The sequence below is a fragment of the Ailuropoda melanoleuca genome, chromosome 4 (genome assembly GCF_002007445.2).
Source record: "Ailuropoda melanoleuca isolate Jingjing chromosome 4, ASM200744v2, whole genome shotgun sequence".
NCBI classification, from domain to species: Eukaryota; Metazoa; Chordata; class Mammalia; order Carnivora; family Ursidae; genus Ailuropoda; species Ailuropoda melanoleuca.
This window is the reverse complement of record NC_048221.1, coordinates 31,063,312-31,089,756: the sequence shown is the minus strand read 5'-3', so window position 1 is coordinate 31,089,756 and position 26,445 is coordinate 31,063,312. Positions and strand designations below refer to the sequence as shown.

At 43.9% G+C, this 26,445-nt stretch overlaps 1 protein-coding gene across 3 annotated transcripts in view; it reads left to right on the top strand.

Annotated features, from left to right (window-relative positions):
- The window catches only part of PRICKLE2 (prickle planar cell polarity protein 2), a 314,648-nt gene that overhangs the window by 9,439 nt on the left and 278,764 nt on the right, over nucleotides 1–26,445 (top strand). The window lies entirely within an intron of this gene.

Here is a 26,445-nt window from a genome sequence, read left to right as displayed (position 1 = left end):
AAGGCACTACTTAATCCATGTTACTCAAGCCTGCTTAATAAGTGTCGGGTTTTGTGGCTGCTGGGGTACCGCACCTTTTGTAAGTCATGAAAAACAAGGATATTTATACAATATTTGAATCCCAGGATCATACCCTGAAAACTCCTGAGAGAAAATCTGGCCTGTACTTATGTTTTGTTGACACATGGTATCAGGTTTAAAATTTTAAGTAGTTGCCAACATTTGATGTTTCGCGTTAAGAAATCAGATTCGAGGTTTTCTCCGGAGTAAAGAATTTCCGGCAACTCTGGGCTTATATTCCTCCCTGACTTTCTGATAGGAACACACGTGTTCAACTTTTCCACAGTCCCCACCATTCCCCATTGTGTTACACTTGGCCTGCCTCACTCATTTGCATTTCGGTCTGGCTGCTGTAGACATCTAATTTTGCGCTACTCATCTGAAGAAGCAAGTGAGTGATTATGCATGACTGGAAGGAGATAAGAATGGCAGAATGGAATAAAGTCGCCACTTGGCAGGGAAAAGTACGCTGAGCAGGACATCTAAGCAGCTAAATCCTCCCTATCTGAGAGATGCGCTTTGGAAGGAGCTCACATTGTTGACAGTCTGCTGGGTGGTTGGCTTTTTTCATGCAGTGGCCCACAAATCCCTCAGAACAATTTTCTGAGGCATGGATTTTATCTTCTACCTTGTGAACAGGAGGAAACTGAGACCCAGGGAGGTTAGGTAACTTGCCTTAGGCCATGGGTAAGATGTAGTGGGGTCAAGATTTGAAACCAGATCTTTGGGGCTCAAAATCATAAGTACTCTAACCAAGGCAACATGTTTAGCTCTGGCATTTTGACTCTGCTGGTCTAAATATAAAACTCTACCTTGGGGAAAACAGTCATATTCTCAGTGGTCTGGGGACGAGATTGGACTGTTGTCTGCACTGAACAACATTATCTGGAGAACCCTGGGCTAGTGGGCTTATCTGTGGATGGGAGTTTTAAGGTGAAACTCCTATAAAATCAGAGGGCGTGCTGTTGAGTGGATTAGGGTGTCTGAAAGGTGAGAAACTGGCTACTTGGCATTTCCCCAGCAGATCTGTGTACGTTAAAGGGGGGTTCCATTCAGCTTGCTGACAGTTTTGGTGTTAAATTGGGCTATGGGGGAGCTTGTGAAAGGTGGGACCATGCCATTTGCATGGTTCCTAGAGGAAACCACCCCCCACCCCACCACCCCCCGCAGAAGGGGTCAAGGGAGGGAGTTGACAGACCATCCCCTCTGCAGCCTGCTTGAAGTCCATAAGCTAAAAATAAACAGGATCTCCAGTCATTGGACCTGTGCTTTTGAGCTTATGTTCCCCAATGCTTTACAGATCCTGACACCGCATTGCAAAACAGACACAAACACATTTGACGGCTTGAGGGCGTTTAATGGGAGCGTTATTTGATTTTATGTTTGGTAAACTACTTGGTGATGCAGAAACTGCTTTCACAATTCTTAAAAACTGGCTCATTAAGTGTACGTGTAACATCCAGAGCGGGTCCTCCACGTTGAGTGCTGAGGAATCAGGCCTCCAGGGGGCTTATTAGAAGAATGCAGGTGTTTTCTTTCTTCAACGAAACTATGAAATTACTCTGATAATGTAATTTCTCAAAGTCTTTTGTTCCACAATCAGGCACCCAGGAGCACTCGCCTGTCATTTGCATCCTTGATGACTTGGAAGCTTCTCTGGTGACTTACTAAGTTGTTGGAAAGTCATAATGACAGTCTTCTCTCAGAATCACAAAGCCCCAGCTCTGGAAGCAATTGATAACAGGAACATCTCCATCATCTTGGGTCCAGGAATATTTGAAGCCATAGGGAAGGACACGTACATAAGTTTTCCTGGGTTCTGGGAGGTGGAACGGTTTCATAGATGTATCCTGCTGCTAGGGATTTTTGGAAAATTCTGGTTTTTATTTTTAAAGTCCTGGTGATAACAGCATTTTAAAGCAGGTTTATTTCTTATTTTAAATTAATTTCGATCAAATTGTTGGGCTGTAAATGTGCTGCATAGTCAATTTGGAAAATTCAACAAAGTCAAATGATTTCTTTAGGGAAAAAAAAAACAATAGTGCAACTCCATGACCTTAAAAAGAGTCCTCTCTGCATTAGTGTGTGATTCCTTCTAGGGTTTTTTTTTAATAGGGAGTTTTATGTAATTGTGTTATTATGTAAATGAACACAAACTGGGAGGCTTGAGAGAACAGAAATTTATTCTTTGGCAGTTCTGAAGGCTAGAATATCAAGGTGTCAGGAGTGTTGGTTCTTTCTGGAGGGTCTGAGGGGAAATCTGCTCTGTGCTGCCGTCTTAGCTTCCGGTGGCTCTTGGCAGCCCTTGGCATTTGGGGCTTGAGATGTCACTCCCACTCTGCTTCTCTCATCACAGAGGGTTCCTTTTGTCTCTCTGTCCCTTTCTCTTCTCAGAAGGCCTTGCCATTGGATTCGGGTCCACCCTCATCCAGGATGATCTCATCTCAAGGTCCTTAACTTCGTTACATCTGCCAAGACCCCTTTCCAAAATAAACTCAAACTTAGAGATTCCAGGTGGATATATTTGGGGAACCACTGCTCAACCCATTATAATAATCATGGTGAGGAAGCATATACTGTCCCATATTCTTCAGCAATGCACCCAGCTAGGGCTTTTTAAACGCATTATCCATAAAAGTACAGTGTCTCTGGAGGGCTGGGCATTGACTGTGGGGCACCTTTGTAGGGAACACACCTTTTGTCTTTTCGAGGTTCAGTTAAATGCTTGCAACAGGCGGAGATTGTGCAAACTGCTCTTTGTGGATGGAATTTGCTGTCCGTATTGATGAATTCAGCAGTCCGAATCCGCTGACCCCCCAGGGTCACCCTAGGAAGTTCATCCATCTTCTTGTAGCTTTTGTTGGGCTTTGCCACGGAGATGTATATGAAATGAACTGATAGTGTGTAGACAGTTATTTGTGGGAAGAACTATTGGCCCTGGGGCTTTTAATTAATGTCTAGGTTATATAATTGATTGACTTTCAAAGGGGAGAAAAATGGGTGCCCTTAGGAAAGGAAATTCTTCCTAATCCTGGAAATTGGTCCCATCTCTACAAAGTCCTGCCAGAACTAACTCCACTCCCCCAGCTCCTATCACTCCTCTGTAAATACAATCAGAAAAAGTCTAACATTAATTATACTTCCCCATTCCCTGATTTCTGTTCTGTTAAAATCAGCATGACTGGATGTTGGCCTTTCGTAATAAATTAACTGAAATAAAATGAAAGCAAATGAAGATTTTCCTCATTATCACTATCATATTAGCTACACAAATTGACCATTTACAAAGCGCAAGGGCTATTCTAAGCACATTTCTTATATTCTTAGATTTGATTCTTGAAACCCTTTATGAGATAGACACCATGATCCACATTGGTTTCAAGAGGAGACCTGGATGTGGCAAGTTTAAGTTACCCCCCCCAAGGTCACACAATTAGTTAGTATTGAAAGCAAGGTTAGATCTTAGGACTCTGACTGTGGTGTGGACTTTTGAGCACCATATTATTTGCCTGGCTCCAGAAGGATCTTAACAGTGGTGGGGCTGCCCCCTTCCTGCTCAGAGTTTCCCATTCATTAGCTCTCAGTTGGTACTTACTTTACATCTAATAATTTGGGTGCTGCTCCTGGTGCTGGTGGTAGTCCAGAGAACATAGTTTGAGAACCATTATAGCCCCACCCTCCAGGACCTAAGGTCATATCAGAGAGACCAAAGAAACATGATTTAAATGACTGTCCACATTAGCCGTCGATGAGCTTTCTTATCATGAAGTTTAGCTTACGGTTAAGTGATTGGTGTTGATGTTGAGGGCCAGGAGTTTAGATTTGAGAGAGAGTGGCCACCCCCCACTTGAGCATTAGTATATTCTTGGCTGCCTCCTTCCTATCCCTGAGGGGCCAGGGAATTTGCTACAGTAGCTTTCAAGCTCTTTCATCGGCTGGAAAGTAGAACCAGCCAGGGTCTGGTGTCTGTGAAGATGACTCACGATTTCGGAGGTAGCCCCACTGGATAGTAAAATGCATTATAAGGCTGCAGAAATCGTGCCGTGCTGAAGCAGGACTCAATCCGGGAGGCAGACCAGGATGCCTCTGAAACTAGATCCACAGCTCCACGCGCGGTGTACGAGAGAGGTGACCTGTAAAAGCAGTGGGCTGAGATTCAATAAATGGTGCTAGGACAAGCAGCTTTCTGTCTGCAATAAGGAGACAGAGATCTGAAACTTTAAAAAAAAATTAAATTTTCTTTTGGATGAATGCTTTTACAAATTTGGAAAGTAAAAGGCATATCTAAATTCAAATAATTTCTCTTTTTCTGTCCCCCACTCCATATATCCTCTTGCCATACTGGCCACCTTACTGGTCCCTAAACTCAGTAGGCATATTTCCACCACAGGGCATTGGCCCATGCTGGCACTTGACCCACATGTCCACACAATTTGTTGCTTTGCTTCCCTCCAGGCCTCCTCTCTGGTGTTTCCTTAGAGCAGCATTTCCTGACCATCCTAAATACTGCTCCAGCCCTTCCCTTTTCCCTGCTTCTCTTAGTTTTTGTCCAGAGCACTTTTCACAACCTGAAGTTATATTACATTTTTCATGGATTATCTGGATTTTGATCTGCACTAGATTTAATTACCATAGTCTACACAAGAATTTCAACTTCGTAAGAATCTTTTGTTCCATGTCTTTTTTTGTTTAATTCCCCAACTCTCAGAAGAATACCTGGTGCGTGGCAAAAATCCTGATAGAATTTGTTGAATGAATGAATAAATGAATGGATGACCTGGAGCCCAGAAGTCATAAAGGAAGATTATCTTCACGTGAATAGCTTCAAAATTTTTAAAAGACAAATTGAGAAAATTATTGGTAATGCGTGATATAAAGAGACCCAATTTTTCAAAATGTGGAAACAGCTGTAACTAATGAGAAAAATATGAAATGACTCAATAGAAAACTGAACAAAGGATCTCATCAGGCAGATGTATGAAAAAGCATTATTTGTTTTCTTAATGACATTAGCATTTCTCATGTTTCTGTTTACTTGAGTCCAGGATAAATAGCTATTAGAAAACAGATTTATGTAGAACGGTGAAGTTCGTGTTCCATGAACTGGAGCATTTGTTTTCCTAGGAATTATTAAAATAGTATGCATACTCTCGTGTTTTGAGCTGAGATTTGTTCACTTCTGTTGAGAAGATTAAAAGAGCTCTTAAGATTCCTTAGGATGTGGCATTGTCCGTGGGCGTAAGCAAGATCCATAGCTGTGATCGTGTGATCCAGGAGACAACAGGAAAACAGCTATAAAACTACAGCAAAAAATCGTGTCTACATCTAGGGATGTGGGCATCTGGCCACTCATGACTGCATTTCTGTGTTCTTGTCACAGTGACTTGGAAGGGCTGCTGGCTGTTAGTGGGCTGGAGACAGGGTTGTTAACATTCTTTAGCCCGAGAGACTGTGCCATCACGGTGAAGGTAGTCCTGCCCCAAAGCCAAGGGCATTCTCACCCACTGAGAAGTAATGCAAAGTGTTGCAAGCAGCACAAGTCTTTGGGAAGTGCAGGGCACACCTCTGATACTTGGAAACTTACCTCCGGACCTCAGTTTCCCTCATCTTGAGATTGAGGCAGACAGATGAATCAGGAAGGGCTCCGTTGTCATTAACACATGATGATAGCGTTACTGGGGCTTTCTGGCTGAAATAGCTAACTGAGGAGACTTGGGCAAGAAAAAATTGGAGAGGAGTTCTCATTCGATCCCCTTGCTGGATAAGCCAAAGATCTCCATTCCCTCAATGAAAACATCCATTTAATAGGTCCCTTTTCAGGATGCTGTCGGTCTCTGATCCCTGTAGGTGTGTTGTAGACTTGTGCATTACCAGGAATGAATTTGTCCCTAAATCTGTTCATGCCTGTTATCCTTGGGACTGTAGGTACGTGTGTGAACTTCATAAACCTATGAACTAAAGATGTAAACAGAAATAAGAGTTATTTCTATGAAAATGAAGCTGAATGCTTGGAAATGACCCAGTGATGAATACAAAAAACAACCAGTTGAATTAGGTTTTGGGCAAAATGATTCTAAAAGACTTGGAATGAGGCAGAGATGGTAAAAGGACATAGATTTGTTGGGACATTTTTAAGTTATGACACGGTTCTAAAAACAATCAAATTGGAAAATGGAGAAGATGGATAGTAGGTTTCTTTTGTGCGTGACATAGAAGGTATTTGGTAAATCCGTATGCAAAATCTCCTCTCTCCCTAGAAATGAATGTATGGCTATATATTTCAAGAGGAAAAGATATGTATGTGTCATTATTTTGTGATTCCTCGCTGTGATAGACACTGCTAGTTGTCCCTACATCCATCATCTTCTTCCTTAGGGATATAACCTGTAAAATATTGTCTGGCCTGAGAATAAAGACAGTATGTCCCAGCCCTTTTTACTCCTCGGGGTTGCCATTTGATTAGGTTCCACTCAAAGACATATAAGTTAAAATAGTAAGTACAACCTCTGTTTCCAAAGAAAGCATGTGCCCCTGCTTCCTGACCACCGGAATGTGGATGTGACAGCTGGAGCTCAAGCAGCTAAATTGGATTGTGAGGTGGAAGGCCTGTGTAGAGGAACGCAGAACAAGACCGTCATTGCCTGGGTTCCTGGTGACCATAGAGACACCATGGTAGCCTTGGATTGCGTAACTCCAGACTGTATTTACATGAGGGAGAAATTAGTTTCTATCTTGTTGAAGCCATTATTATTTTGGATTTTCGGGCAACCACAGCTGAATTTCATCCCAGCTGAACTACAGATGTTGGTTATGTTGGATAAAAGGCTCTGTTGTATTAGCTACTGCTCCAGGGTCCAGAATTAGTTTTGACGACTTTGCCGGATTTAGAACTATCATTTCTAACAATAAGATATGCAGTATGTTCTCAATGATTGAGGCTCCAAAATCATCATCATCTCCTTCTTCTTCTTCTTTTTTTTTTTTTAATTTCAGGAGTGCTTGCTAAGGGCAAGTGTGCTATTTCAGAATATATTGTTCTGAGGTAGGGATGACTCCATCTGAAACTTAGAGTTTTTGTAAGTTGCTAGAGTAAATTCAATTGTACGTAGTTATAAGTACTAAAGTGAGAGCCCCTTTTCCCCTGTCTCTGTGTTCCAACATCTCTGTGAATTTGCAGTATTATCTCTCGAGGAATAACCTGGAACACTGCAGGAATGTCATCGTGGAGCGCTGATTTCACCCTCTGAAAAAGTGCATATGCAGTTGTGGAATGCATTTAGAACTGCTTATTTTAGGATTAAAAGGTATAGAATGAAGGGATACGATTAATCCCTTTGATAGCCCCTATCATTTTACCAGCAGACCAGGCAGAAAACTTGGGTTCACATGACATAGGTGGGGAAGTATGCCACAGCACTCCTGTGTGTGAGCGTGGGCAAGGGCTGAAACCTTATCGCCTTTGTGTGAACAGAAAATGGCATGTGCCTTTTTAACCTCTTAATTAGATAATCACCATTCCAAAACTTTGCTTGCTGGAAAGTCTGCCTTGTGGGTTTTAATGCAGGATAGGTTTGTGTGAAACACTGGAAGCCGGAGTTGCTTTTTTGATGCTTTTTCCTCACCAGCTTTTCTAAATTATCTGAGAAGAGTGTTAAATTGGTAATAAAAAAAAAAGTGTCTGAGAAAAAATTGGATGACATTTTGGGGTCAAGTTTGATTTATAAAATACACCGGGAAGTTGATTTATAAAAAGCATGTAGGGAATTTATTCATTCAGGAAAATTTATGTGCCTACTATGGCCTCACATGCCCTGAAATACAGTAAAAATTATATCATAAAATTATGTATTTTGAATTAGTTGGAGGTCCTTCCTTGATGCATATCATATACATAGGTATGCATATGCCCTTATGACTATACATGTGTGTATGTGTACATACATTTGTTTTTTAACACAGATGGTGGCATACCATAGCTACTTCCTCATTGTCACTCGACAGTAGATCTTAGAGAGCTTTGTATCAATAACATAAATATTCTTTAAAAAAAAGATTGTAAAATCCCATTATATAGCTGTACCATAATTTATTTTTACCAGATCTCCACTGATGATCATTTAAGATATTTAAATTTTCTTTTTTTTTTTTTTAAAGATTTTATTTATTTGTCAGAGAGAGAGAGAGGCAGGCAGAGGGAGAAGCTGGCTGCCCGCTGAGCAAGGAGCCGGATGCAGGGCTCGATCCCAGCACACTGGGACCATGACCTGAGCCGAAGGTAGGCACTTAACCAACTGAGCCACCCAGGCATCCCAGGTATTTAAGATTTCTGGTCGTTGCAGATATTTCTTGAACAGATATTCTTATCTGTAGAGCATCATGGCCTTTATGCATGAAAATATCTATAGGATACATTTCTGGAAGTGGAATCACTGAATCAAAGGGAATACACATTTCAATTACATAAATATTGTTAGATGGAAATAAGTTGGTTTTTGAAGATGTATCTATCAGTGTGTGGGGGGTGGAAGGCTAATTTTCAATGGCTAAACATTTAAGTTCAACAGACTCCTTGGAATGCCAATTAAAACCTTCTTTTTTATTGCGGTAAAATAAACATAACCGGAATGCCATTTGTATTCATTACTTCGATTTGCCAACCTCAAGTTTTTGCAAAACCACTAAATTGGATTTAACCTCACTGTACTGAGATAGGAGTTTTTAAATATTTTTCTCCTGATACAGTCCCTGTGGGAGTAAGACACGCCATCCCTACTGTGGACAAGGACCAACATGCTGTCAGCATTTAGCTACTGATCATGCCCATGGTGTGGTACTGAACGCTGGGTGTATCCTAACGGGAGTTCGTGTTCTGCCACAGGGTTGAGTGGAAGGAAGCAAAGGGCTGGGTGTTCATGATTCATTGCTGCTCTTTTCTGCCCCTGACTGGTCTCATCTCATCTCTGGGTCTTCATTTACACAGCTATAAAGATCAAGGGATTGAGTAAAGAAGTGAATAAAACCCCTCTCACTCATTTTTCCCATCACACCTTCCAGAAATGTTTCTGGAATTAAACCTTGAACCCAGTTTGAAAATCAGAGGTTAAATGTGCCTGGAAGCAGTTTCTTCTGTCTTCACCACATTCCCACTCTACTCCAGACCACTGTTCCTTCTTGTCTCAGCAGCTGCCCTTGCCCCCCGTAGCTCTCCCCACTTCTACCTTTTCACCCCACTAATCGATTTTCCGCACAGCACTCAGATACAAAGCAGTGGTTCTTATGAAATATTGAGCAGATACAAACATACTGATAAAATATGTATAAGGCATAAACAATAGCAACACAATGGATGCCCATGAGCCTACCACCTGGCTTTAGGGGGAAGAACCTTGTTATTATCTTTTCTGATTCCATACTCTCCCCCCTCCCCCACCAGCCCCCTCCACCGAGAGGTAACCGTTCTCCTGAAATAGGAGTTTATCATCTCCTTGCTTTGCTTATGAGTTTTGCTCCAAGTCTGTCTCCCCGATAGTCTTTTGTTTGCTTCTCCAGTTGTTCTTTGGGATAAACAAGAAGCCTCTCTCATGCAGGTACCCAGGAGTCGTCTTGCAGGCGCATGGGTGTGTGTCTGGGGAACTTACCTAGCTAAGGACATGTTGTTTCCTAAGGGTGTTTGTTTCGGTTTCTGCTCCCATCACTGGGTAAGGTTCTTCTTGTTTTCCTCCTTCCCACACTTGGTTTGTCAGCTCTCCCCTCGGTCCTTGTACACGTGGCTTCCTCTGCATGGAATGTTCTTTCCTGTCTGTCCCAGCCCTGGGTGCTCCTCCACGGAGCCTCTAGATCTCAGTTTGAAAGTCACCTTCTCAGAACATTGTTCCCATCATGTGCCCCCCGGTCCCAAGTTTGTAAGCTCCAGGAGGGCAGGGCCCATGTGTGCTGGTTCACCGTGGCATCCCCGGGGGTCCAGCACCATGCTGGGCACAGAGGAGGAGCTCAATACGTAGTTGGTATCATGACTAAGGGGCTGAATGAGTCAGGTCCTTTCCAGCCCACAGTCCTCTGGTCCAGTGACATGAAATAAGGACATGAGAAAGTGAAAGGGAACCTACTTTATATTTCCTCTGGCTTCAGGGCAGTTTTGTGATGGAGATGGTCACAGAAGACCACCTCTGAAGGTGTGTCGATGCTCTGCTATTCGGGTAGAGCCAAACGTTTCGAACACCAGATACCAAAGATGATGTCCATTTGAAATAATTGAATAACCAGAGCATAAGTAAGTGGAGGTTTTATACTTGCTGGCTTTCGAAGGAGGGAAGGTGAGTGGAGTGCTCTTGGGGTACAGAATGAACCTGTATTCCAGCCCCCATAATGTGAACTAGGAAAAAAAAAAAAAAACAGTAATCCCAGATGAGAAGCCTGGGCACGTTTGACTCAAGAGCCCAGATTCCCAGTGTGGACGTCCTTCCGGTCGGTGTTGGTTTTTCTGCCCGCATGCATGCGAGTTGGATTCGTTCGGTCCTTCGTGGTAGCACGTTGCCTCTGAGCTGAGCACATTGGGTGCTGAGTAGCGTGGCTGCAGGTCTGGACAGCCTGGGAGGGCAGGCATGCCGTTGTTGCAAATTAAGGAAGTGCCCAGACTCTTACCCGTAAAATATGAAATCCCTGACACAGAATCACTCAGCCAGCAAAGCCCTTTCTCCTACGTAGTCTTATCAAATTGAAATGGGAGGAAGTAAAGGTGTCCAGCATTCCTGAGAAATCCCAGCAGCAGAGGTGCTCCCCCTCCCCCTCGGGGGGTGATAATAGACTCTAGCTGGAGTCTCAGTTTGCTCGTCCATCTGCTCTGTCAGCCTGGGCATGGTACTTATCTTCTCTGTGCCTCAGTTTCCTCATCTGTAACATGGGAATATGAATACCTCTTAACAGGTTTCCCATGCGGGAAAAGTGGATAGAAGGAAGGCAAACCATTTGACATAGTGACTGATACATAGGAAGTTTTTTGATTTCTTCTAAAGAATTATCTTTATTTTATCCATAAAGGGGCAGGAGGTGACTTCTTGGAGTACGTTTTTAAAAGTGGCCAGAGCCCAGCTCTGGGACTGTTCGCCATTGTTCTCTGTACTCACTCCTCTCTACTCTTGAGAGTAGCTAAGATAACTGAAACCTCCCTTCATTAAACTGTTGCGGTGAAGGGGCTACTCTTACTTTTTAAAAGATTTCACAAGTCTGTTTTGCTTTAATATGTTTCTTAATGGCTTATGACTTAAACTGGGAGGATTAAAACTGAGGAATTGGCAGTAGCCTACAGGTGCAAATGACTTTGAAGATTGGTTAAAAATGAAGCAAGAAGTAAAGAGAGGGCTAAGGAGAGCTGTCAAAGCCTCAGCCTCCAGGCTGCACGCCTGTGGGGAAAAAGGCTCTCTGTGGCCCTAGCTTGAGCCCTGACAGGAGAGGCCCTCTGTATATCTGTGGCTAAGAGGAAGTGCCTTTTTGTATGTGTGAAAAGTCAGCTCAGTGTGAGAAGGATAGGCAGGCTGACTTGTGGTAATTAGTGACCCACCGAGCCAGAAAAATCCCCTTCTAAAGCTGCTGACTTTCCACCAGCCATAGGATCCCCCCGATTTCAGCCCTGGCCTTATCCTGACATCCTTCTAGAACACCGTTTCTTAACCTGGCCGCCCCTGATTAAAATTCAGAGCACCCCTGAACTTGGGTGGAGGCAATGTTACATCTTTCTTTCTACTAACCCCTACTTGAACTTCGGCATTTCCCTCAATTATGAAGGCGACAAACCACGGTAATAGCATTAGCAATACCTGTGATTCTGTCCCCAGTAAAAATTCCAGATGTCTTCATGTCACACAGCAGTCATGGAAGTCATCTGGAAATATCATTTACTTAAAAATTAGGCTGCTTATAAATTATGATATTACCAGACTTGGTGCTAGATCTTTGTGTATCAGATGCTAATAAGCACATTATCACCACATATACTAAATTATATTGAGTTATAACTTGCATATCAAACTTACTAACAGGAGTGCCTGGGTGGTTCCATCAGTTAAACATCCAACTTCTGATTTCAGCTCAGGTCATGATATCAGAGTCCTGGGACTGAGGCCCGCACGGAGCCTGCTTGGGATTCTCTCCCTTTTCCCCTCTCTCTCCCTTTGCCCTTCCCCCTGCTCTCTCTCTCTCTAAAAAAAGCAAAATAACTTAGTGACATGTAGCTTATATTCATGACTATATAAATATATAGCGTATACTCTATGACATACACGATATGTAAGTTATATAGTATATACACCGTATATACTAACATAAATGGACATAAATTGCTACATCAAGTTGAAAATTTTGCATAACTGTGTATTTTAATGTAACTGGTTTCCCTTATAATCTGATACATTTTATTTTACTCCCTTTGGGAAGGGGTTCCTGGTCTTCACCAGATGCCCCAAAGGAGAGTAAGGCACAGAAAGATGAATTCTGACACTTGTCGGGAGAGAGGAGATCAAGGGGGGGGAGGATGTTCTCGGATATTTTGTTGTCTCTCTTTGGAAGCCTGTGAACACCGTAGAATTGCTAGTCTGGGGGTAGGTTTGGCTTTTCCTAACCACACCATTGAGTGGTCTTTATTTTTAAATCCGACATTGCTTTTCACAATGAAAAGCCTTTTGTTCTTCAGAGACTGGTCCCCTCACCAGTGTTCTGTGAAGCATCTTTTTCTCGGATTCACTTAGGACCGAGTCAAAAGCAGCATCTCCAGACGTGAATGGGACGCCATGCGTCTCCGCCATTCCTCCTGCTCACTGAAAACCCCACTGCACACACCCAGCGTGCCCTTCGGCGGCCCTCCCTCCTCCCTCCATGGCATGTGAGCCCTTCTCTCCGGCCCTTGTCCTGAGGAGAGTCTGAAGAGGTGAGAAGGCCACCCAGGGCATCACCAGGCCCCCCCACAAACACCGTAGGGAGCTGCCCTGTGTCAGAGATCCATTCACTTGCAAGGAACCGGGCCGGACCGCTCCCTCTGTGCCACCCAGGCAGCACTGCTTAGAACACAGCTTCCCGAAGCCAGCCACTCCCCCCACTCCCGGGCCCCCTCCATGCCTTCAGCCAGGTCTAGGCATGCTCCCGATGGCTGAGAGGCAAGTTCAGGTGGCGGTTCCGCTCAGGAGGCCTGGCTCTGGGCTCAGACTGCTTCAGTTCCCATCCCAGCTCCACCCCTGGGTGGCTGCGTGTCTTTGGGCAAGTTAGTTAACCTCTCTGGGCTTTAGTGTCACTTCCCCCAACCGTGAACTCAGGATTGGAAGAGTGCTTATCTTACAGGGTTGTGAGGGGGATTAAGTAAATGAGTGTGTGTGAAGTCAAGAGTGGTTGAGTGCTAAGAAGCCCCCCGTTAAGAGTTGGCTATTGAAATTAGGGATTGAAATTCGTGATTGTTGACTTTATCATTTTGTTCACATTGGCTTATAAAAGTCAAAATGAATATAATTTAGAAGGGAATTAGATAACAGGGAGGGGGGAAAAAGGCAAGTGTGAAAACAGGGAGGACCATGGTCTCGGAGAAAGAGCTGAACTCCAGGGGCAGGGAGTGGGAATCCCTGAGGCAGATGGAAAGCGTGGGCCTGGGTGGGGAGCCAGGTCCCTCACTGCGGGGGAGGTTGAGGCCTGGCGGGAGCACAGGTGTCTGACCGTGCATGGGATCCAGATCTGAGGCCGGGGAAGGTCAAGCTGGGTTAAGAATATGAGGGAGGAGGCAGAGAGACTGGGTGATGCAGGATTTAAGGGTGGTGGGAGTGCCAGGCTGACCGGCAGTGGGAAGAGCCAAGCTGTGATGAGGAGAGGCAAAATGGAGCCAAAGGGGGAGCTCGAAGAATGGAAGCTGAAGGGATGGGGAGACTGGAGGAGGCATAGGGGCTGGGGCTGAGAAGAAGGTCGGGGGGAATGGTTTAAGGCATGGAATTTGGATTGGGGTATGGGTACCTGGTGTTATGTAATGACTTTTCCAAGAGATATGCTTACTTGGAAATTGTTTTTTTTTAAATATTTGATTTATTTATTTGAGAGAGAGAGAGAGCAGAGTGAGAGAGAGCTCGAGCAGGGCTGGAGCGGCAGAAGGAAGAGAGCAGATGGTTCCCGCTGAGCAGGGAGTCGATTTGGGGCTCGATCTCAGGACCCCGGTATCAGGACCTGAGCCGAAGGCAGGTGCTTGACCGACTGAGCCACCCAGGTGCCCTGGAAATTGTTTTTTTGAAAACTTTTTATTTCAGTATTACATGTAGAGATAAGTGTCCAAATCATCTGTGCAACTTGAAAAATTTCCCCAAATGGCACACTCAGGACCTAGATAGAGAAACTGCATTGCCAGCCTTTCTACACTCAGTGTTCCCACCGATGGTATGTGTGCCATGCTTTGGGAGACATGCAGAAGAGTAAATGCAGAAGGCATAATCACCCCACGGGGGACTTCCTCTTCATGCTGGAATCGTGAGGTTTGGGTATACATCCTATAACAGCAAGGAGGGTTTCCTAGATTATTTTCCCTCAGTTATGGTTGGCAATAGGTGAGAGCAGTTGACCACTTTTATGCCCAACATTTCCCCTTGAGCAGAGATAGGAGCCAAATACAAAGGCAAGGAAGACAGTGTGTGTTGGGTCCCTCTTTGTGGCAGCTGCTGGGCCAGGAGCTTTATATACACTGTCCTTCAGTCCTTATACAGAGGGTAATACTGAGTCTCACAGCTCTTGGCTTTGTTCCTGCTGCTGGTAAATGTCAGAACCAGCATTCAAGTCCAGGTCTGTCTGCTCTGAAAAGGGTGACCACGTTGCTTAACTTTGCTCATCTTCATTGCTTCTCACCTACAGGAGAAGAATTCTATGAGACTTACGGAGTTTTGTGAGAATTAAATGATAATATCCCAATAAACTTAGGGAAGGGCCTGGCACATATTAAATTGCCCCGTAAATGCTAATTACCTCACCTGACAGAGGTGTTTAATAAACGTTAAGTTTTGTTGTTGTTGTTAAGCCTCTAGGCTGAGAACTATTTGTTCAGACTCCTTATTGAGTGTGTGTCTTTAATGTTATCTGGTAATGGCTACTCCTTGGAGCTAAAACATCTAATTGCACAGGGAAAGCTTTTTAATGATGATGCCTAATAAAAATAGAACCTCTTTTTATCCACTGACTCTTTCATTGCCCAGTTAATTCGCTTGATTTTTGTTTTCTGCCACGGCAGATAGAGAACCTGTGAATAGAGACCTGCATATTTTGTTTCTTAAAGATTGAAAAAAAAATTTTTTTTCTTGCCCTGGTATTCACACTTGTCCTAGCTACTTAAAATTGAAAAGGAGAGAAGAAGTGGCATTTGAGAAAGTCACTTTAACATCATCCACTTAAAAAGAAAAGGCAAAACTCTCTGTAAGACATCTAATTTAGAGTATTATGAAAGATTATCTCTGAAAAATGATATGTGTTCATCCAAAAAATTTAAAGCCTTATTACTTTCACTTGAACTGAAATATCAGCAGTGATTTTTAATTAGATTTTTTTTTTAACTCGCAAAGTTCCCAGGCTAGAATGGAAAAGGTCAAGATAGTTTCTGAAGAAAAAAGATCACATTTTTATTCTTCACATTGTATAATCATACTCTTTTTTTCATACTTTTTTTTTTTCCTTCTCAATAGCTGACATTCTAAAAATAATCTTGTGTTGGTTTGCAAGCTTCCTCAGTTTGGCCTAGGATGAATTTTTTTTTTTTTTTGAGACGTTATCACGCTTTTGGTTTCCATTGATAATCTACATGAACTTAGAAGAATTCCCCTAGCAAAATCTTGTGAGGTCGGCCGGGGCAGATGTTTAACATTTCGGCAACTTATCTCCTTGTTTGTTTAGCATTTCTTAGCCTTTGAAGCTTCCCATAAATAGTCATGAAGTTATCACAGAGGAAATCAGCGAAGAGGAATTGATGTTATTCCCAAATGCGGGTCGAGTGCCAGGAGCTGGCTGGTATTTCAGAATGGCGGCTGTGGGAGCCATGTTGCCTACACTGTGGAAAGCCCCTCTTTGTGGTAGAATAACCTGGACCATTAGTGCTTCTCCTAAGGTGAGCCCTGCTGGATTTTCGATAAGCCTTTTGAAGTTTTTTTTTTTCATCCTGGTGGACTGGAGGATGAACTAGGCAACACATAAACAAAATTGTATCTCCAAGCTGTCGAGCGAATGTTCCAGTGGCGTGAGTGCTTTTGTGCGGATGGGGGTAGGCGGAGGGAGTAAGTGCCTCCAAAGTACCGCCCCTGATACAGACACACACCTTAGGGCCACCGTCAGTTACCCAAGGAATTCAGAATAGACACTATATCAGACTCATTGAACTGGATCGTTGTCCTGATGACCTGCTTTGCTTTGACCATAGAGACTGAATGTTGTGTTGCTCTTCACTGAAAGTCTTCCCTGAAGCACCGTGTCAGCTCCAGAAAATGATGATACTGGAGCTCTTGGTGGGTGTTAAAGGATTAAAAAGGTCCTTGTGAGGATCTGCCCTTTCCCCCTGACTCTTGGCCCCCTCTCGGAGCAGGGACCAGGACAGCACGGGCTTGAATCTGTGAGCCACTTCAGAATTAGATTCCTTAACACCCAGTGGCTGACTTGAAATTGAGGGACTGAACGAAAAGAAAGTTTTCTGCCTTCTGGGGGATGTGGAATATTCCCAACAGGGAAGGCAACATTCCCAAAACTGGGAAGAGGAGGAGAACACATCTGGGGAGAAGAGGAAGAGCTTCAGTTTGGATAAGATGGGGTTGAGTGGCCATGCTGATGGAGAAGTTCTAGAGGCTTATCTTAGAGATGGGCTTGGTGTATGCTTAGGGCTTGAGATGAAGATACTAGTCGTTAGTGTTTAGGTAGTCACTGGGAGTTAGTTGAAGCCATGGGAACAACTTGACCAGGAGAGGGTATAGACACCATACTGTTCCATAAAGGGTATAATTATTGGTGAAGAATTACACATGGCTGGAATAGCACAGACCCTGTCCTCCCCAAGACAAAAGCTGGCTTAAATGAATTTGGAATTTTATTTTTATTATGTAATGAGAAATAGTGACTTTGGGTGTACAGGGGTGGCATGTCAGCTTAGCTGTCATCTGAGATCCACGCTTCTCTCTTTCAGCTCGCCCATTGTTAACATGTACTCTTAGCCTCAAGAGAGCGAGATGGCTTTTCTTGCCTGCTTCTCTGTTCCACCACCCTGCACAAGCACTATCTTTGAGGTGGGAAGAAAGGGGAAGGGAGAGGAAAAAGCACTGTTGCAACTGAATCATCTTCTTTCCCAGAAGATTCGTCCGTGCCATCAATGTACATCTCATTGGCCAAAGTATGGTCACTTGGCCATGGCTACCTACATGGGAAGTTAGGACGTTGAGCTTGGTTTATTGCCGCCCTGAGTATAACATTGTGGTCCTGGTAGCGAGGCACTAGGGCCAAAGGGATGAATAAATAAATGAAGTAAACATTTGGCAAATATTTACTGAACACTGACTGTGTGCAAAATCTCTAAGTGTCCTTCCTCAAGTGGCTTTCCTGTCTTTATTTTGCAGTCTTTTTTCCAATTGAATCATGGCCTGCCCTGAGTAAACTGTTTGTGGAGTAGTTCCTATGGGTCAAGGACTGATCTAAGATCTTCACTTCCATTCTTGCATTTGATCTTGGCCTACAACACTTTGGGACTGCCACTGTTACACCTGTTTTGCAGATAGCAAAACTGAGGCATTAACTGAGGTTAAGTCATTTGCCTGGTGTCGCATAGCAGGTGATACTATTTTCAGTGCTTTCTACATTTTTGGTCCCGTATATGCAACCCAAAGACCTACCTTCTGCTAGGTCCCTTACTTTTTCGTGTCCAGTTCTTTTATACTAGTTCATTTCCTCAGTTGGCATAGATTCCTCCATATGTAAAAGCAAAGTGCTACTTACCTTTTTTTTTTTTTAAGATTTTATTTATTTATTTGACAGAGATAGAGACCAGTGAGAGAGGGAACACAAGCAGGGGGAGTGGGAGAGGAATAAGCAGGCTCATAGCAGAGGAGCCTGATGTGGGGCTCGATCCCATAACGCCGGGATCACGACCTGAGCCGAAGGCGGCACTTAACCGCTGTGCCACCCAGGCGCCCCACTACTTACCTTTTTAAAACTCACCTAGGATTTACATTTCTTTTTTTTTTTTTTAAAGATTTTATTTATTCATTTGACAGAGATAGAGACAGCCAGCAAGAGAGGGAACACAAGCAGGGGGAGTGGGAGAGGAAGAAGCAGGCTCACAGTGGAGGAGCCTGATGTGGGGCTTGATCCCACAACGCCGGGATCACGCCCTGAGCCGAAGGCAGACACTCAACCACTGTGCCACCCAGGCGCCCCAGGATTTACATTTCTTAAGAGAGTGTGCAATTGAACAAACCCATTTTGTATGAGAAATGGTGGATCCAAAGGAATGCATCTCTAAGAGTGGAATTTTCACCTGCACCAAAGGGGTAAACATTTGGGAGATATGGGTAGAAGGATTCCAGTGGAGAGAAACCTGACCATACTGGCAAGATGGTGGCAGGTGAGTTCCTATTGGACCACTTCATCCTTGTGGAAAAGATAGAATGAGAGATGGAAGTACTTGAGAAAAGTGTGGACGTTTTACCTTCCATTCTACTCATGTTGCCTAGCCCCAGTGTGAACAGGAGACGGAGAACATGAATCTCTTGCTGCTTGTTGGTTTCAGCTTCTAAGTCCCTGTGGTCGTGTGGGCTTCTTGCCATGTTGGGTGAAATGCTAGTGTTTAAAGATAAATATCATTTTAATGCATTGATGCAAGCTGGTGACTTTGTCTAGTTTTCAACTTGAAACAGCAGCAGTGTCTCTTCGACATGGGCAGAAAGCTGCCTGGGATAGACCAGAGGAGAGGGCTATCATTCTCCAAGATGGCACCTTTCTCAAGTGTGTGGTGAAGAGTAGTTAACCTCTACATGAGGGTTTCTTGCCGTGATGCTATCAACATGTGGATTGGATAACTTGGTTGTGGGGGGTTGTCTTGTTTATTGTAGGGCATTTACCAGCATCTCTGATTTCGATGCACTAGGTGCCAATTGTGGCAACCAAAAATGTCTTTGGCTGTCACTACATGTTCCCTGAGGGGGCACATCGTTCCCAATCCAGAACCCCTGCCCCACTGTAGTTGACTTTGTGTGCTGACTTCAAAACCCAAGCCTGACCTACGGTGTAACTCCATTCCATACTTTTTTTTCTAGCTCTATTGAGATAAAATTGACATGTAACATTTCCATCCCCTATTTGTAAGACTCCTGTAAAGCTGTCACGTATGAGATGTTTGGGGCTTAGAGAAATACCATGCCATGACATCAGACAGAGACAAAAATCTACCTATAGGGGCGCCTGGGTGGCACAGCAGTTAAGCGTCTGCCTTCAGCTCAGGGCGTGATCCTGGCGTTATGGGATCGAGCCCCACATCAGGCTCTTCTGCTAGGAGCCTGCTTCTTCCTCTCCCACTCCCCCTGCTTGTGTTCCTTCTCTCCCTGGCTGTCTCTATCTCTGTCGAATAAATAAAATCTTTAAAAAAAATCTACCTATAACATACCACGGAATTATTTATCCATTTAATATTGAGTGCCAGTCATGTGAACTATAATGCCTGTGTACAGCCGTATAAAGCATAGATATGGTCCATGCCATTATAGAGTTTCTACTCTATCTCTTCATGCTCCTGAATCCTGAAACGTCTGATTACAGATTTCATTAAATTGCAGCAAATGTTCCACAGGGGAGGGTAGGATGGCCTGACCAAGCTGAGTGAACCAGAGAAGGTGATGTTTAATTATTTAATCTGAAGGATGAATAGGTGATAATGGGGGTAAGGGAGAAAGAGACTCCTGGGCAGAGGAAATAGCATGTGCAAAGGCCCTGAGGCAGAGAGGAACATAACATACTTGATGTACTGAAAATCAGGGCAGCTGATGTGCAGAAAATAAGGCAGAGGGTAAGAAAGGTGAGATGGAAGAATGCCTGGGCTAATACCATCTTGGGGAGTCAAGATTTTATCTTAAGGACAGTAGGAGGCCATTGATTTTTCATGGGGGAGCGATATGTTTCACTTGGTGCTTTACAAGATAAATCTGTCTCTGTCCAGAAAGCACAGGTTTCTCTCCAGACCTTGAGGGATTGATCTTGTCCCATGTCGGCTGACCCTGATGGCAGTCTTTTGAGGTTCCCTCAGCCTCTGCCCATCCTCCAACCACCCCAGTTTGGAACCTTTCAGAACTTTAAATAAAAGAAGCAATTTCTGTCCATGTTCTCCCTTTGTTCTCCTTCTTTAAACAGTGATTGAAGCTGGGCTCAGATATCTGAAAACCCCAGAGAAGAAAATGATTTCCATAGCAGCCGTAACCATGGGAAACCTTCAAAATAGCTCCCATTCCTATATTCCGCTCTGCTCTATTGGTTGGCTAGAAATGAGGGCTCACATTTTGGTGTTCTTCTTTTTGTCAAAATCCATGTAGATGAGAGTCCTCGTTTCATTTCCACATATATCTTCTCATAGCTTGAGAATCAAAGGGTGGCATATTTGGGGTGAGGAAGAAAAGATGAAGCCGCTAGGGTACCTTCATTCGTTCATAAGCTAGAGACGTCAAGTGGAAGGTTGATGTAGACGATGAGACCTCAGGTTGCTTTTCCTATAGCTTGTTTCCTCCCAGGATGCATGCTAGGGCCAAGTATATCTTCTCTGAGAGGTATCAGGAGAAAGCGGATTAAAAAAAAATTTTTTTTTGTCCTTTTTGAGAAACTTGAAAGCGCTTTTCGTCAGTTTCCCTTCCATTTTGTTCTCCCAGCCTCTTGGTAACGAGCCATCGCTTTGTCACTTTAGAGATGCTCAAAATTCTTCCAGAAGCATGTGATTCCCCTTTGGAGGGTTTCTGTCATAAAAATCAGGACGTGGGGGGGGGGAGCTGACTCTCTGGTCCAGTGCCCCTTTCTGGGGGGGAGCCAGGGCAAAACCCCAGCTGATCAGTGTTGCTCTTAACGAACAGAGTTCGTGAAACGAAGGCATAACAATCAGAAGTTATTGCTGCAGAAGTTAATAAGGAGACTGGAACATATGAGTGTAGTGTTTGCTTTTGGAGTGGAGCCAGGCCGCTGGGAGAGGCTCAGGAAAGCCGAGAAAGGAAATACAAAGTTCAGGCAAGTCCGTTATGTGCAGTCTCATTTCCAAAATGTTTGAAAACCATGTCGAGAAATGCATTGCCTAAGTTAAACCAGCTGCCGGCAACTTTAATTTTCCTAGCTTTCCTGGGTCACCGGATAACAGGGGATCCTCTCCAGGATCTCTGTGTGTACGATTGGAAACTGCGGGGGGGGGGGGTTGAAGAGGAGGGAGATTTCCTTTATGCAGCATCCTTATCCTAACAGGGCAGCATCCTTTTACCTCTGGAACTCACTGTATAAAAAGAAATGACGACTGTGGTTGAGTTGGACTTACTGCCTGTTGTCCTTTGAGGTTTGTGTTTTCAAATAAGGCACCGAGAACCAGGCAGGCGGCGGTCAGTGGGAATCATGATGCAGGAACTGAAGAGATTTACCCTGGTTCGAGACTTAGGCCTGGTCTTCCAGAGTTCTCCCACTGACATTCATGTGCCTGATGAGAGAGTTTGCTTGTAAAAATTAAGTTAAGATGACCTACGCAGCTTGCCTACCATATACTCCATAAATGTCAGTTCCTGTCTCTTATTAAACTTTTATAAGGGCGATCTTAAGAGATGACAGTCGAGTTTGTCTGACTGAGCATGTTGGGGTGGGCATGTTGCGATTTCTTCGACAGCTATGGTTTTCCATGAGACGGGTGGCATCAAATCAAATCACGAGGTCTGGATTGGTAATGACAGTTCTGTTAGTCTCTCTCGTGCTTGCAGTAGGAGACCAGCTAGGGTGAAAGCAATCCTTTCTCTCAGTGTGCAGCATGACGCCCTGGACATCGTGCCTCCTAGCATGAGGTAGCCTCTTCGAGGCCACCAACACTGCCTGGTCACCACCTGAGATGTTAGTTCCCATGCTGAGAAAACACACGTTACCACAACCTGCCTATTGACATCTTCTTCCTGGTAAGTCATTAATTATTAGTTAACAGATGTCTCTATGTCCTTTAGATGGTGACTGGAATCACTGAAAATTTTTTCAGTATGCATTCATCCCGCAAGGGTACCTCGAGAAATTTCTAGATGGAGAGTTCCTTTCTTCACAGACTCTGTTGTTCTGTTATGGATAAGGAGAACATTTTTCTTACATCATCTCAGAGTAAACTACCTTTCCTTTCTGTGTCTTACACAGCATCTCGGACCTGGGAAGACTCTCAGAGAGTTCCTGGTCTATCGGGTTGAGAAAACAGATTTACAAGGAGCAGAAGTAACTTTTCTTTAGAGAACATACTGGGTCGCATAGCCTAGGCCACCATCTGGGTCTCCTGTGGTGATTTACCAACTAAGGTCTAGACATTCTGTATAAATTTTAAAAAAAAATTTTAATACTTACCAAAAGTTACTGTACTAGTTATAAATGTAAAATGCATCTTTTACAGCAAATACTTTTTGACCAATAAACATTTTAATTGCATAAGATTTTGGTCACTGAAGTCTCCCTCCAACTAAAGCCTAATCCATCCATGGCGATTGGCAGGTGGGGGGGTGTGAGGGATGGCGGGGAGGGGACTATGGGAAATCTTCCTCCTTTTAAAGCTTGCCTTTAACAAAGATTGATTTTGTGCTGAAGATATCTGATTCTAGAAGATGGGGAGATTGATGTTTCAGATCCCTTTGTGGATGTTATTTGGGGGAGGTTTTGAATTTAGCCAGGCCTGGATGCCATCCCTGGTACTCCTGACATCTCAGTTTGTGGGTGAGAGGCTGGAACTCGCTAAGCTCCCATTTTCCCCTAAAGCACGATGAAGACCATAATGCTGCTTTTTTTTTTTTTTTAAAGATTTTATTTATTTATTTGACAGAGGTAGAGACAGCCAGCGAGAGAGGGAACACAAGCAGGGGGAGTGGGAGAGGAAGAAGCAGGCTCACAGCGGAGGAGCCTGATGTGGGGCTCGATCCCACAACGCCGGGATCACGCCCTGAGCCGAAGGCAGACGCTTAACCGCTGTGCCACCCAGGCGCCCCCCATAATGCTGCTTTGATGAGGTTATTGTGAAGATAAAGTGGTAGTATAGTCCACGTAAAGCCTTTAGGACAATGCCTGGCGATAGCTAAAACTGTTATTAGCTCCAAGATCAGCCACTGATTTCCACGCTTGAACTTGAGTCCATGCTAACATAGAAGGCACCCTCAACTTTGCTTGTAATATGAACGAGTTATTGAACACTCTGGCTCAATTTTTTCCCCTTAATCTCTTAGACTGACTGAATCAGACCATTCTTACCCGTAGGAGAAGATGTTTGTTCATTGGCTAACCTGTTTTTCCCCCAGAGTCTCCTGTGTCCATATTCAGATGGACCTTCTGATTTTAGGCTCCTGATAGACTCACCATATCTCCATATTTTGTTTCCAGTCCTCTTCCTTATCCTTGAATTCGAGTCCCCCAGCAGGGATACAAAAGTTCTATTGAAAACTATGTGACGAGGAAAAGAACAAAAAAATCTTACAGGAACAATGGAGAGATGCGGTGTAGCTGCCCTTTCTCACACATGGAACTAATCGAGACTCTCATCCTGGGGCCCAGTTTCTGCACCAGGATCCCAGAGCCTGCCCTGTAGAGACGTTCTCGAATCCCACCTCTGTCAGTGCCTGGTGGGAGGGGCTGTGCCCTCAGCTTGGAGCTATGCAATGATAAAGTTGCACGTATGTGGGGACAGATGACCCATATGTTTAATATATTCCAGGATGTGAACCAAAGTCAGCTTCGCTTACAAGCCACGTACAAGCTTCACTTTAGGTGGTGGTTCTCATTTTTCCCCACTCTGTTGTCGAAACGTGGATTTCATAAGGCTCTGTATTGAGCTCCTCTCCCTGCACTCCTCACGCATTTGTGACCCCACCAAATGAGGGAGCTCTGAATCCTGCTTTCACGCTTTGACGTTCCGAGATGGGGTCTCCTGAGCATCAGCTTCTCAGACCAACAGGAACAGGAATCACAGTATTGGAGCTAACAGGGCGCTGCGGTTTTCCACCCTCTTTGAAAGCCCCTTGAATTACATTTTCATTTTTGGGTTGGCTAGTTCTCAGTAAATGGGTCTCCTTTAAGTTCCTACAGTTTTTCTAAGTAGACTGCAATAGTATTTGTAAGTATTCATTATGAAGCACCACAAGTTCTAATTCTTAAGTACCATTAAAGCAGGAGCGCTCCCTGAAGGTGTCGCTGTGCTTCTGTCCAAGGATAAGAATAACCTATATTTGCAAGGCTCTCCACGGTTTTCCAAACCCTTTTGCATATATTATCTCATGATTCCAACACCCTGGAATATTCTGCTTTTGTTTTTTTCATGATCACCGTTTTCCAGATGATGAAGCCAAGGCTCAGAAGGGGAGCCAGATTGTTCAACATGGGGGGGGGGGGGGGACAAAACCAGGACAGGAATCCAGTTCTGACTCTAAAGCCCGAGCTCTTGCTTCTATCCCAAGTGGCATCTCTGTACTTCAGCTAAAGTTCATACTGACCAAGGCGTCAGCGTCGGAGGACCACGTGTCATGGAGCACCTTCCATAGCCAAGTAGCTTATCCATCACTGAGTTAGGCCTCTCCATAACCCTCTGAAGTAAGTAGGAGTCCCATTTTACAGGTGAGAAGACAGATTCAGGGAGGTGGTTTTGCACAAAATCAAAAGCTACAGAGTTGAGATTTATTTCCGCAGCCTATGCTTCATCCTGCCTTCCTACAAAACAGTTAAAACTGTAGTCTGTATGCTCTGCTGGCTAAGGTGGCCAAGTCTGTAAAAGACTTGGGACAATTACAAGTGCATTTGCTAAAGTTGGGGCTTTTAAAAAGTTAATCTGCAAATATTTGGAAAATGCATATATCCATTGAAGTCAAGCAGCCAAAATAGCACAATATGGTGACCCATAATCTTGGTCCCAGCTCATTTATTTTTCTTTGCTTGAGCAGAAGGTAACTTCTCTTACAGCCAAGGATTGGGAAAGGGGTCGAGAGCTTTCGTAGAAGGTAGGTGGGAGTGAGATTAAGAAGCTGTACTCTGCCTCATACGACTCAGCCCTAATGGCATCAGGGTATGCTCCTTCTACTCTAGGAAAATGCCACAGTTTAGATCCTATATCATTTAGCTATTGTCACAGTAAGGATGTGTAACAACCTCATGCATGCAACACTAAGCGTTGTTTTTTTTTTTTTCTCACTTGTGAGTTTGTGGGTTGCCCGAATTGGCTCTGCTTTTCAAGTCTTTCATCCCGTTCTTGGGACCAGTGGCTAACCTGGACAGGCTCTGCTCATGGTGGGGACAGAGGTACAAAAAAGCAAGCTGAAAATCATATGTGCTCTTAAGGCTTACGTTTGGAGCTGGCACGTTGTCATTTCCACTCTTTTGCCATTGGCTAAAGCAAGTCATGTGGCCGAGTCAGTGGTGAGGAATGGGGAAATAAAGGCCATGATGAGCAAAAGTGTGGGTCCAGGGAGAGGTGACGATTGGGGCTATTTGTTATACATTCCGGTAGGACATAGTTTGGAATTGGCCCTTTTGAATCAGTGACTTTCGAGTTTTTGACTTTATGGATCCCTTTTTGAACATGATGAAAGTTCTAAACATGTTCTCCAAGAAAATACAATATGTACCTAATTTGGCATTTTTCAAGGGATCTCTCAAGTCCCACCGTGAGCCCCAAGTTCTGATCGTTAGTAGGGGAGTGGCGTGTTGGTGGAACCCTGTCTTTTCCAGGTGGGGAGTGAGCCAGCATGGTGCCGCTCCAGCCTCTCTTCCAGACCTCCACCTTACCCCACTGCTCATCCCAGATCCTCTACAATTCTAAAATGCAAACACAGTATGGGATGGGTTGTTGTTGTTTTCCCCAAAATTAAAATAGTTTTATCAGTCTTTCTTGATCATAAAAAAAAAGTTTCTCCAAACTTATGGGTAAAGAAGTACTATTCTAAGATATTTTCATTTTTTCACAGCTCAATGTGAAGAGTAAGTGTTGTGAAACTAAATCCAGTCCATTTAAAGAATATTTCTTCTTTTTCTGATGCTTGACTTGATCTTTAGATTTGTTTTAAATGATTCCTTCTTTGAAGAAATCATGGCGATATTAAATAGTTTTTATAAATGCCCTCAAACTCTGTGTAGCTCCTCTAAATTATTTTGGATGTTGTTTTGGGTCCTGTGAAATGTCAA